The 15,054-nt window shown below is 31.3% G+C and overlaps 1 pseudogene; it reads right to left on the bottom strand.

Annotated features, from left to right (window-relative positions):
• Nucleotides 1-13,298: 13,298 nt before the first annotated feature.
• LOC120586466 (uncharacterized) lies at nucleotides 13,299-13,417 on the bottom strand (annotated as a pseudogene).
• Between the last annotated feature and the right edge of the window lie 1,637 nt (nucleotides 13,418-15,054).

Here is a 15,054-nt window from a genome sequence, read left to right as displayed (position 1 = left end):
CTGTACCTTTTCTTTGTTTATATATGTTGAGATATGAAAATACCATTGTGTTATAATCACCTATGATATTCAGTACAATACCATGCTGTACAGATTTGTAACCTAGGAGCAAAAGGTTACACCCTATAGCTTAGGTGGTAGTAGATTATACCATCTGGATTTATGCAAATGTACTCTATGATGTTTACACACTAACAAAATTGCCTAAGAATGCATTTCTCAGAATGTGTCCTCATCGTTAAATGACAGACGACTATATTGAAAGACTGAAAATTTATACTATTCATTGAACATATTAGTGTTTGATTATGGATTTTAAGAAAATCCTATAAAAACCCTTAAGTGGAATTTTGTTAGAATATCATCAGTTTCTTTATACTAAAACCAAGATGTAATTAATAGTCAATATAGCTCATTCATTAATTAAGTTTGAATTTGGAATCAAAGATTATAATCAAGTACAGTTTAATTTATCTCCATTCTGGCAATCTAATAAACTTATGTTCATAATTGTGAAATGGAATGCCATCAGCATATTATGAAAGTTAATAAATGGTGTCTGAGGATATACAGTGTTCCTGGTTGAGGCCAGGTTATCATCCAGAGAGATAAATTAATTTGGCTCAAGCATTTATCTCTCTAAATATTGATTTTTATGTACTTTATAGGTAGATGAAACACACTTCAAGTATTTGTAGAAACACTTTGTTTTTATTGATCAAAAGAATTTGTTTTAATATAGTTTTGTTTCCTATGTACACTTAAATATATGTTCAAATTAGTTGGTGTGTTTAAATGGACCAAGATTCTAAAATTTACAAGAGATCTCATCTTCATTTAAATAATATAAAAATATTCACAAAAATTTAAAAAACATTTTCAATTTTTTTATTTTCTCAATATGTTACCATGAAAAAATTCTAAAAATAAAAATACAAAATTATAAAATAAAAATATGTTTTGACAGTGAGAAAGGCTGACATAATGAGAGCATTCATGGAAGACACTGATAATAAACAGATTTTTAAAAATATTTCATAAAATTCTTGTCATTATCTGATACATGATTTCAAAAAGTTAGGACATTAATTAAATGACTAGATTTCAGTTTCATTTATTTTATAAACATCAGTGGTTTCACTAAAGCAGAGCCTTAGTCCTTCTAACATCACCATTGCAATAAAACACAAATATCTAATTACAGACAATTACAGACTGTCACATTGACTAGTCATGTCCTCAAACTTAGTCCATATTTGTTTTAGAGAAATCTCCCCAGGGATCTTCTCAGTAACAGCAAGAATAAACAACTTGATAACTGAAGACACAACAGTGTTTGCTATTTTTATTATGAAATCTTATCTAACTAGCTGTGTCTCACTCATTAAAAAGGACCCCTAATGATTGTTTATACATGTTGCAGTTTTTTTCCTCAAGTTTTTATGGATTGAAATAATACATTTGGAAAATAGTGAAATGATTCTTTTATTTTAGTATCAATATAAAAGAATATTGAAGTAGTATCAAAGGGATAAAAAAGAGTTTCTCACTGTGGTTGTCTTTTGTTAAATATTTTCAGGAACTAACAAATAGAGATTTTAGAAGGAGGACATATAGAGAATGTGCTAAATCATAATTTTTATATTGAAACATTAGAAACCGATTCAATTCATTTTGGAAAAAAGGAAATCTTAAGACATGCTCATTGGTAGCTTCTGGAGTCTGTGGGAGGTGTGGAGAATTGGACTTAGGTGGAAAACGGAGTAAAACTGACAAAGTTAAGACCTGAATATTGGGATGTTGTGTTTAGGACTTTGCCACTGGTAAAATCACCACAAATGCTCTGTCCCTTGTCCCTTGTCACTATAGGACATGATCTATGGATCTGTACATCTGAACATGCCATTTACTTCTGGAAATGGCCTTTAACTAATCCCACAACCTTGTGTGTGTCTCTTAAAATGGAAAGTCTCGGGAGAGAGCACCTGGTGATCTGCACATAAATCACATCCTTATATTTTGGAAGAGAGGAGGGGGAATTCTTACCATTTTAGGTCTCTGTAAAGAAAAGTAGTTACTACTTGCTACCAAACTCCTTTAGTGGTTGTGCTTTTAAAAATTGCTTTTATTGCCACATTTTTTATATTAGGCACTTTTTAATTGATTATAAAATAATAGACTAAGCACAACTAAAAATGTATAAGAGGTAATTTTTTAAAAAATGTGAATCAGTGTTTAAAAGATGAAGTAATTTATACCCTAACTTTTACACTGGTTCTCTAACTTTTTAAATATACACAAAACCTTTTTTCAAAAGAAAGCTCATTACACAAATTAGTATAGTAGATATATACAATTATAAATATTCAGGTTAAAAATTGTCATGGAATCAGGACCCTGGAATTTATGAAGATGGTTAGTTTCCTGGAATTACACCTGAAGTGATTTCATGTCATATAGTTTCAAAGGCACTGATCTGGTCCAACCCAGTTTAATTTCACTAATATGTAAACTGCGGAAAGAATAGTAATGCATTGTTCAAGGGTAAAGAATTGGAATTATAATTATAATTCATTTATTTTTTCCACTTCATGCACATAGGTTGCATCTTAAATTTCTGGTTGTATTTCTAGGTATGAAGTTCCTTATTCTTCAGGAAGAGATCTATTAAATGATTGACAACTACAACTTATAATAGTCTATGTTAAATAGAATATGTAGATATAAAATGGAAATATGCATACACATAGCTCACTAAATGTTTTTTTTTTTCTAAAATGAGCAATTTTTTCATCTTTATTGAGGTCACTTGAGTTGTAGTTTCTTAACCAATTTCAATGGTACAATGTAATATTATCATCATGTTATACACTAGACCTTCAGACTTTATATCTTATAACTGAAAGTTTGTACCCTTTGACCAACATCTCCCCATTTTCCCAACCTCACAGTCACTGGCAACCAACATTCTACTATCTGTATCTATGAGCTGACTTATTTTTTAGATACCGCATATAAGTGATACCACGTAGTATTCGTCTTTCTTTGGTTTATTTTTCTGAGCATAATGCCCTCCAGCTCTATATATGTTGCTATAAATAACAGGAGTTCTTTCTTTTTTTAGGCTGACTAGTAGTCCATTGCATTTATATTTACACCATATTTTTTATACCTACTTTACTTGATAGAGTATATCCTTCTAACGTGTTCTTGTTCTTTAAGTGTCCAGCTATTGGCCAAATAAATATTAGAATTAGTCCCACAAAGCTCATAGATAAAAAATGTTTTTAGATTAATAATAAAAGACATTAGGAGCAATAAAAAGTAAAAATCAGTAAAATAGGTAAAATACAAATATGGAGAAAAAATAAAAAGTTTTCATTAAAAAAAAAAATAACCAAAGAGTTTTCCTATTATAATATCTAACTGATTATAGGCATGTAGTATATCACTTCTAAAGGACGTCACACAAAGTTATAATAAAAATTATCTTAAATAACATATCAATTAAAAACAGTTAATTTTTTAAAAAAAGACAAAACGAACTCTATATTTCAAGAATGCAAATTTGGTTCATCATCAAAAGATCTCTAAATATAAATCAACACATAAATCTCTAAATATAAATCAACACATAAATTAATGGAGAAAACTTTGATTTTTTTTCAATAAATAAAGATGAATCTGAAACATTATGTAGTTAAAAATTATTTGCCAAACTAACATAAAATAAGTCCCTCTAATTTATTAACAATAATATTCCAAAAAATTCCACAAAATATAAAGAAAAAATTATATACAGTTGATCTTCAAACAGAGTGGGGATTAGCAGGGCCAATCCTTTTGTGCAGTCAAAAATTCAGATATAACTTTTACCTCCTCAAAGGCTTAACTACTAATAGCCTACTGTTGGCTGAAAGCCTTACTGATATTGACAGTTGATTAACACATAATTTGTATGTGTGTTATAAGCATTCATGACATACCAGACTTTTTCCTAATTTTTTTCAATATTACTAGGTTATGCAGTGCATCTGTGAGTTTTTGCAAACTGTCACTAAACTCTAAAGTTTTTCCTAATATATTTATTTTAAAAATCTACATATAAGTGGATCTACACAATTCAAACCCATGTTGTTCAGGGTCAACTTGAAAAAAAAAGTCTCTGTTACCCATTCCAGAGTAGCATCAAACAAAAACTATTCATTAATTTTTGAGTCTGTGGACATCTGAACAAGTACTGCTGTTGGAGTCAGGCTTGGCTGATCTCAGTTGGACTCATTATATTTCAGAGGTTAGCTGTATGTGTGGCTGGAGACCGTCTATCCTAGGAACACCTCCGATCTGGCAGTTGGCTGTCTGTTTGTGGGGTTAATAGGAGTGATCAGACATTGTGTTTCTCAGGATCCAGCAGGTTAGCCAAAATCTTTCACACAGCAGCAGTGGGTTTCCAAGAGAGTGAGAAGAAGCACACCAAGCTCTTTGAGGATTATATTTGGAAGTGAGGCAACAACACTTTCGCATGCTACCAGCAAAAGTATATCATAAGGCCACTGCAGAAATTTGGAATGAGAAAATAAACTCAAGTCTCACCATGGGAGAAGCTGCAAAATAACATTATTAAAGATGTAACTACAGAGTAGGCTCAAAAATCAGGGACATCTCTAGAATCAATTTAATAAAGAGAAGAAATAAAACTATAATTGGTAATTGATATAAGCATTTACAACACAAAAACTGTTAATACATAATATAGAAAATTATTTTGTGAAGGAAACAGATGTAAACGATAATAATGTGGTGTAACAAATTTATGTGAGGTCCACAGTGAATAAATACATATACATATATACGTAGAAGTATATGCCAGTCTTTTTAATTAAACTGCTTATTTTGAAATGCAAAATGTTATGAAGTTAATACAGAGATTTTTTTGAATACCCATCACCAAGTTTGCCACACGTTTGACCTCTTACATTACTATGGTATATTGATCAAAACTAAGGAAACGACGTAGGTACGTTACTATGAACTAAGCCCCAGATTTTATTTTTTATTTTGTCTGGTGTTCCATTAATGTCTTCTTTTTGTTTTTGGATCCCATCTAAGATACTAGAGTACATTTAGTTGTCATGTCACCCCAGCCTCTTCTGGCTTGTGATGCTTTCTCCTTCTCTTTTTGTTTTTCATGGTCTTTACAGTTTTGATGAATGTGGACCAGGTATATGTGTCTTCATAATCTAGTTCTGTGTCTTTTTTTTAATTATGTTATTATATTGGAATTATAGATTTTTGAAAAAATAATAAAACTGATTAAGTGCCTTGCTCCATATATCTGTGCTTTACATGGCATACACATGACATATTGGTAATGTTAACTGTTATTACTTGTTGAAGTGTTTGTCAAGTTTCTCCACTGTAGTTACTTTTTAAATCCTAAATTAACCTATATTAGAAATAAAATAAGGTACATAACTTCCTAATATGTCCTAAAACTATATTAACATACTTAAAATATAAAATGAATTGATATTCAAATATATTTAAATACATAAGATAAGATATACAAATCATGTAAGATCTTCAAATAAATGTAATAAACTTTTACTCATCTAGAAATTAATGACTTTCTAATTCTCTGTACAATGGATTATTTAATTGCACATAATGTTCATTTGATATATCAGAGAGATACTTTCAACTTATTGACAGATGTACTTGCAAATCCAAATATTTTTATCTTTATCTCTATTTCATCTATCTCTCTATGAACAAATGGTGGAAACTTTATCTAAGAAAGAAATAAGAATGTTTATTATTTTAAATCTGCTTATATGTGTTTTAAGGTTAAAAATTGTTTTAGAAAGCAGTTTAACCCGAATGGTAAGATCATAGGCCATATTAAACTGAACTAGGGATTTCAGAGAAAGATAGGATATAGAACTAATATATGTAGTTTTCTTTCTAATGAAGGAGAAGTTCAAGTATTAGCTATAGATAAAATTGGGGCAGAGTTTTATCTGCTATAGACTTACTTAATCCTTAAAATTGTATGGAAAATAATCTATTGAAATGAATATGTGAAAGATCTGGTAGAGAGGGTGATTTTGAAATTATTTATGGGAAATAACAATCAATAGTAAATGTTTTCCTACAAATTGCAGAGTGATGAATTCAGTACATACAAGAGAAGCGATTTAAATAGGAAGTAGAACATTTTCTTCACTTAAAGAATAAGGAGATATGTATTATTTTGGTGGTAGAAAGTTGAAATTGTTACTATTTAAAATCTCTTTTCTCTGAGAAAAGGCATCAAATAAGAGATTTTGATACTCTGTTATTTAATGCATGAAAGTTTATAATGTTTTGCAATTTATCAATGTGTAATACCTATATTTTCAAAATTAAATAAAATACGCCTATTCATTGTAATTAATGATCTTGTCATTTTATTTTACTTTATAATTAATATAAGCCACTATTACTGTGTCATATGTTTTATCTATATTAGTTTCCTTTTTCTGGAATTCATTCTTGATTAATGCCTTTGCAAAAGTGTACAGGAGTATTATCAGACTGCATGCACAGATACAAGAAAATACATTGTTTTCATACTTGACAAATAATTTTTATTCAAAATTTGAAAGCATTCCTCTGTTGTCCTGTATCCACTATTAAAAATGTTATTTCTGCTGAAAATGTGATTATCATTATTTAATATATACTGTACATATACTATATCTAACCATATATCGTAGAAAACTTTAAAGTTTGGAAATTTTACCAAATAATTAGTTATTATATTTTTATATATGTTGTAAGTCATTTGTCTTAAACGTTCATGAGTTGGTAAATAATATACTTTAATCTAATATTAAAAAGTTACTACCTTTTAATTGTATGAATATTCAAATCTCAGTGCCTTGTTAAATTCATGTAAATTTAATTTATATTAATTAAAAGTGTTTTAATATAAAATATTTATATTATTTTAAGCAATGCAAATATATTTATATTTTTATTATATTTTTACTTCTATTTTTTATTTTGAATTGAGTAGGCAATTTTATGCATATATTCTGTAAAATAGACATACATGTTCTAGTGAGCAAATTACTAGAATCTTTTGGATCATCATTCAGCTAATTCACTGACAATCTTAACACTGAATAAATATGGCAGCTGAAAGAATATCTAAAATGGATGATGTTTAGAGTTCACATTTAACAAGTCTTATTAGTCAGAGTGGCAAAAAAATGTAAGCATAATGAGCCTAGTAAATTAGTGATGAAAAAAAGTAAAAGAAACTAATGGATTCAAAGAATATTATAGATCACAACATATGATTTTCAGACTATTTAACATGACTGTGATGAACAATTGCAGGTGCTTAAAATCTCTATGACTTCACAAAGCATTAATTAAACTTTGCATGTCAGAAGAAATCACTAACAGTGTTTCTCAAAGGATGGTTCCTGACCACCTATATCTGAATCTCCTCTGGGAGACTGCTAAATTCATGTCCATTATTTGAGGTTTAATGAATTGGAATGCTGAACTATTTATGTCTGGAATTCTGACTATATATGTAATCCCCTCGGATGATTTCATGCAGATGGCTATGCAAGTCAGCCTGAATTAGGGAAGAAAGACTGGCAAGAAAAGTCTTCATATCCATTTTGATAGTTAATTTTATATATCAGACTTTATATATCATATAGCTAGCAATGATCCCTAGCTATATGATCAGACAATATTCTGAAAGTTTCTTTGAGGGTGATTTTGGATGAGATTAACATTGAAATTGCAGGTTCTCAGTACAGCAGATTACCCTCCATAATGTGAGAGGGCCTCATATAAACAATTGAAGGCTGAACAGAGCAAAAGACTGACCTACCTCAAGTAAGAGAGAAAACTACCAGATGATTTTCGACTTTGAACTGCGACATCATTTCTTCCCTGGTTCTCCAGCCTTCTGGCCATGCAGATTTTGAGCTCGCCAGTCTCTGTAGTCATGTGAGTCAATTCTTTAAGATAAATGTGTATATATCTGCATCATATGGATTCTGTTTCTTTGAAGAACTTGATGTATCCTGATCCATGATGTACTCATTGGCCTTCAGAATTTACATTTACTTCATATTAACTTATATCTGTAAATGAGGACCCAAAGGATCCTGAATGTAGACCTAACCTCAGTCCTAGAATTGGATGGCAGAGTGGCCTCTACCAAGTGTCAACAGACATCAGGAAAACATTTCTTATCTCAATTCCTGATCCTGGTCCTTTCTAGTCTTGTTTTATCCATCCTATAAAAGAAAAGCTTTTTTATGCCTGATCTTTAAGATGCTTGCAGAACTTCTGGTTAGAGCATTCTTCTTATTAAAATAACCTTTTCAAATACTATCTCTTATGATGTGTACCTTATGATGTGATCACCATGATAAGTCTAATAACCATCTATTACCATAGAAAGTTATAATATTATTGATTATATTTTTGTGCTGTGCATTATATCCTATAACTTATTTATTTTATAACTGGAAGATTGATTTAAGGACAACTACGAAACTTTGATGGACAAAATCAAAGAACTAAATAAATGGAGAGATATTCTATTTTCATGGATAGGAAGACTCCAAATTGTCTAGACGTCATTTCTTCCCAATTTGATCTATAGACTCAATGCAGTCTCAATCAAATCCTAGCAATTTATTTTGTGGATCTCGACAAACTCATTCTAAATGTATATGGAGGTGCAAAAGATCCAGAATATTTTGCACAATATTGAAGAAGAGTAGACTTAGAACCAACACCCACTACCCAAGTTCAACACTTACTATAAAGCTACAGTACTAAAGACTGGTATCAGTAAAAGAACAGACATGTAGGTCAATGGAATAGAATAGAGAATCTAGAAGTAGATCCACATAAAAATAGTCATCTGATCTTTGACAAAGGTGTAAGGCCAATACAATACAATGGTAAAAAGATAGTCTTTCCCACAAAAGCTGGAACAACTGGATATCCACATACAAAAAAAAAAAAAGAAAAAAAGAATCTAGACAGAGATCTTACACCCTTCACAAAGATTATTCAAAATGTATCACAGATACATATGTAAAATGCAAAATTATAAAACTCCTAGAAAATAACAGGAGAAAACCTAGATGATCTTGAGCATGCAGTGATGACCTTCTAGATACAACACCAAAGGCATGATCCATAAAAGAAATAATTGATAAGTTGTACCTTATTATTATTGAAAATTTACACTCTGAAAAACACAATGTCAAAAGAATGGAAAGACAAGCCAAATACTGGGAGAAAATATTGCAAAAGACACATTTGATAAAGGACTGTTATCTCAAAATACACAAAGGAGTCTTAAAACTCAACAATAAGAAAAGAAACAACAAAATGGGCTAAAGACTTTAACAGTTGCTTCACCAGAGAATGGGAAAAATCACATGAAAAGATGCTTCACATCATATGTCATCAAGGAAATTCCAATTACAACAACATGGAGATACTGCTATAGACTTATTAGAATACCCAGAATCCAGTATGCTAACAACACTAACTGCTGGTGAGGATGTGGAGCAACAGGAACTCTAATTCAATGATGGGGGGTATGCAAAATGGTACGGCCACTCTGGAATATAGTTTGGGAATTTCTTACAAAACTAAACATACTTTTACTATATGATCCAGCAATCTTTCTTGTTATTTACTTGAAGGAGCTGAAAACTTATATCCACATAGCAGGTTTATTAATTATTGCCAAAACTTGAAAGTAATGAAAATGTCCTTCAGTAGGTGAATGGATAAATAAGCTGCAATACATTTGGACAATAGAATATTATTTGGATCTAAAAAGAAAGGAGATATCAAGCCATGAAAAGGCATGAGAACCTTAAATGCATATCACTAAATGAAAGAAGCCAATCTGAAAAAGCTGCATACTGTATTATTCCACCTATATGCCCATTTGGAAAAGGCAAAACTATGTAGACAGTAAAAATCAGTGGTTGCCAGGGGTAGGGTGGAGGGATGAATAGAGAACAGAGGATTTTTAGGGCAGTGAAAATACTCTGTATGGTACTATAATGATAGATACATGTCCTTATACATTTGTCCAGACCCATAGAATGTATAACAGCAAGAATGAACTTTAATGCAAACTGAGGACTTTGGGCGATTACAATGTATCAGTGTAAGTTCATCAATTGTGACAAATGTCCCACTCTGGTGAGAGATGTTGATCATGGGAGAGGCTATGCATGTGTATAGTGAGGAGTAGATAGAATATCTCAGTATTTTCCCCTTAATTTTGCCATGAACCAAAAACAACTCAAAAAACAAAATTAAAAACAATAGCAATCAGAACATAAAATACCACCTAATATGATATCAAATGGTGAATTGTAAAAGGCATTTCGAGTAATATAAAAAAAAACCCTAAAATTATTGTCTTGTGAGTAATTAGCTCCACATATTGATAAATGATATTCATATTTCTATATCAAAAATTTAGTGAAAAACAGGTAAATACATAGTTTTCAAACAAGCAATAAGAATAAAAATGTACAACTTTAGCAAATTAAATGAGTTTGTTAAGAAATCTCTACATTGCATTATAATTTCTCAAAAAGAAATAGAAGACTTTAAGAGATATATAAAAACAACAAAATATCAAAATACTCCTGACATATGCATAAAAGAACAAATAAGTTTTTAATAAATTTGTGTTTTCAGATACACAAGTAATTTCAGATGAACAGTGAATACTGGAAATTTCCCAGTTCGGTTTACAAGCCAGCATCAGCCAGGAATGTGAACACAAAAGATAAGGACTTTTCTCACTTATACACATTTTAGGCTGAATAATGTGAAATTAACAAATTTAAAGATCAAACGATTAAGTGTCAACAATTTAAAATGTTTCATCTCACATAGGTACAAATTTTAATTAAATATGAGATATACATAGCAGCATATTTTTCAGTTTATAAAAGAATGCAATATGTGCCAACTTTAGAAAATATGTTAGTACCCTTCATTAATGTATTAAAAGATAAAAAACTCTTGGAACAATCTTTAGAGATGCTGATGACAATAGTAAACAATCATAAACTCTGCTAAAGAAATCACGTCTTAGATAATTGATTTTAAAAGACAGTTACTATGACCTCAAGATTGCAAGTCTCTAAATCAGAGAAAAAGATTTTTCCTTTTATAGGTAGAATATGCAGAGCTAGCATAAACTGTTGGACGTAAGATACGCAGGTAGGGTGAGCTGGTGGCAAAATCAGGTGCTTCAATAGGAAATATTTCTTTCAGTAGATTCTTGCAATGAGCTGTTAAGGGCACATTCTGCACTTTAGGCTTCCTTAAATTTAGAATGAGCTGAAGTTCATTGCCTACAACGAAGCGAGAAGGCTGACTGAAGTTATTCAAGCCAACTCAGTGGATAAGTGATGGACAATTGTGAGTACTTGGTCAGATGCTTCTATGTCTCAGACACTGTCCTGTATTCTTAATAAATGTTAATTTATTTAATCAACAAAGTTTACATTCTGCAGGGGAAAAAATATGGTGGTCCTGTACTGATTCACCAATCTTCTGCACAAAGTAATGTGTCAAAAACAGGTCTTGGGGCCACATTTGAATTCAGAAAAGAGGTAGGAAGTGTGATTTTATACAAGAGCTGTAATGAAATACATGTATATTCTTTGACACATATATAGTATATATATTAAGAGAATCACAAATACATTGTTTAATTCAGTCTTAGCAAGACATTGATAAGTATTAATATAATAAAGACAATATTTTGTCATAGACCAATATGTATTACATTAACAGATTCACAAAAGTGAATGTGTTAAAAAGAAAAAAGACATGTATATTGTATGCATTTATTCTATTTGAGTATAAGTACATACAGACAACCAAATTTTGTCTGAAATGTTTGTGCATGGATCTTAATGAAAAATAAAAAATAAAGTGTTATATTTTTCTTGCTATTTATGCTTCAATTAGTTGTGCTAACTTAAAAGTAGTGTACGGCTAATTGAAATACATTCTATTAATATTATTTTAAAAAGCTGAAAAATGCTAGAGTGTTTACTGAGAAAATACAGATGGATGTTTTCTAAATTTTGATTACTCCTGTTACACCATCTACTGGTAGCTTTTGAGAATGCTATTCATCTCAAAAATCAGTTCACTTTTTCTAAAAAGTTAAACTTTTTCGTTAACAAAAAATTATTTCAAAATTTGCCCTTTTTTTACTTAACCATTAACTCCAGAACAAATCTCGAATATTATTTTGTTGTCTCTGTTCTTTAAATACTACTTGATTGGCAATTACAATATGCATTGGAAAAGTAATAGTGTTTCAATCACTCAGCATTTAGAAATCATTCAGGTAAAATTAATACTAACTAGTAATTACGATTTATTGATTTCAAATCAATTCTTTATGAAAACTCTTCTATGAATATACACATGCTTAGTGTGTATGATATTTACTGTGTGTTATATATTCTATCACAGGTTTTATAGTTGTTTATCTAATCTTTTTTAAATTCCTTCTCTCTCACTATCTTTTCTCTCAATATTTTAATCAAGATTAGATAACTTTGTGGAAAAACGAAGATCGTAATTTGTTTATGAGGGTATTTGTCTGTGCAAGTTGCCATGACAAAATTTATTTTCTTAAAATTCTGTAGACTGGAAGTCCAAGATCTAGGTGCAGCAGGGTTGGTGTCTAGTGAGAGCTCTCTTCCTGGCTTGCAGATCACCACCTTCTCACTGTGTCCTCACTTGGCCTATCTTCTGGGCTTGTGCACTCTTGGTGCTTCTTCCTCATCCTAAAGGGCACCAGTTCTTTGGGATTGTGGCTCCACTATCGTGTCCTCATGCAACCTTAATTGCCTCCTAAAAAACCTTATTCATAACATTCATAATTCAGTCCCTAACAGTGGGAGTGTGAATTGACACAACTTTTATGAAAAACAGTCTTGCAATACATATTATTTACTTGAAAACTTATATCCTAATATCCAGTCATCTATTTAGGGACTCTAATCTAATAAAGATTGTAAAACAGTGAATGTGCTTTTGCTCATGAATATGTTCATCACAATATCTTTACTTTTATTTATTTATTTATTTATTTATTTATTTATTTATTTATTTATTTATTTATTTTTAGGCAAGACAATCCTTGGTCGACCTCACAGATTGCAAGAAACTTGTCAGCTTATCCCTTATTTTTTTTTTATTTTTTACGCCTACAGCACCTGGTCTTCCTAGGTGGTCTCCCATCCAAGTACTAACCAGGCCCGCCCCTGCTTAGCTTCCAAGATCAGACAGCATCAGGCTTGTTCAGGGTGGCATGGTCATGGTCTCATCACAGTATCTTTAGAACATGAAACTTAAGCAATGCTTTCTAAATGTTTCTCAGGTTGAGGCATACATGGATATTTACACTACTGTGCAACGCCATGGAGTAATAGACAGAACTCTTACCAGCATGAGGTCCAGTATGCTCAGAGCTTACCCAGAAGCTCACTGAGAAGATCTGTACCTTGGCTCACTTGTGACTCATTTGTGATAATTATTGACACTGGGTACACTGATTGGCTCTGACACAAAGGAAAGAATATAGGAAGAGTTACTGGAGAGATCCTGATATATTGCATTAATGTGTCCTCCACTTGTGAAAAATCAAGATAGAGAGCAGCAGACTGATAGAAGATGAAAAACATGTTGTTATTTATGTCTATTACTCAAAAAATATTTTTTACTCATGTATTTGTTGAACTATTTTAAAACCTTTAAAACAATGTTTTTGTAAAGTTTATTATGATAGAAAAATTGTGCTGTAATGTTAAATTTTAGTTTCATTCTGTAGAATCAACATTCACAGAACTATGACTGCAATGAAGCATGCCATAATATTAAACATTTTACCCCAAGAGTAGGAATGCAGGTAATTTTTTTCTTATTACTTATTTATTGTTTCCTGTCTCTACCAAAATAAACAGGATTTCTTTAATAATAAACAAACCTAAATTTTAACGTGTAATTTTTACATATTACCTTTGCTATGACTTAACTTTGTTCCCCCTTGCCCTAATTTATATGTTGAAGCCTTAAACATCCCATATGACTGACTATATGAGAGATAAGATCTTTTAAGGAGATGATCAAGGTTAAATGAGGTCCTAAGAGTGGAGTCCTGACCTGATGGAATGGATGCTCTTGTGGAAAGAGGAAGAGACCCCAGAGCACTCTTTGCCAAGTGAGGACGCAAGGAGAAGGAAGCTGTCTGAAAGCTAGGGAGAGTACCTCACCAGAATATGACCATACTGGTGCCTTGATCTCAAACTTTCAGCCTGCGTAACTGTGAGAAAATAAATTTCTGTTTTTAAGCCACCCAAATCTGTAGTATTGTGTTATGGAAGCCCTAGCAGAATAATGCAAACTTATACCTTCATAAATATCTTATGCTCCTTATCACATACACACAAACACACACACGCACACACAGACAAAACTATATATAATTTCAAATATTAGTATTCTAGGAGTTATTTTATTCATAAGAATATATGTAGATTTTCAAGTTTTTAGGACTCTGGAGAAACCTAAAAATATCACTAGTTGTCTTGTACATTTTTGAACTCCTTCAACGGTAATTTATGGTAATTACTGCTGCTTTATCAGAAGCTGACACAAAAGGTTATGCCCTTATGACACCGCACATTGTCAAAGCTCTGCATTTGCCTGACATTTTTTTAGAATTGCTTTGTCTCCTAAATTCTGTGAGTTCCATGTCCGAGGCCAATATTTTCAGGCCTTAGTTTGGTCCTAATCAATGGGTCTATGATAACCCTGGGGTAAGCGTAATTCTTGCTCTGAGAAGCATGGAGATGGTTTCTTATGAGAGTCATTCTGTCTATTGCTTTCACTTTTACCTCTGATCCAGTCTTGGTTACCGGACTCTTTTATTGGTTGTTTCATTGTTTATTTGGTAATTAG

This window comes from Pteropus medius, unplaced genomic scaffold (assembly GCF_902729225.1).
Source record: "Pteropus medius unplaced genomic scaffold, Ma_sr-lr_union100, whole genome shotgun sequence".
Lineage (NCBI taxonomy): Eukaryota > Metazoa > Chordata > Mammalia > Chiroptera > Pteropodidae > Pteropus > Pteropus medius.
Note: the sequence above shows the minus strand (reverse complement) of the source record. Positions and strands in the feature narration are given on the sequence as shown.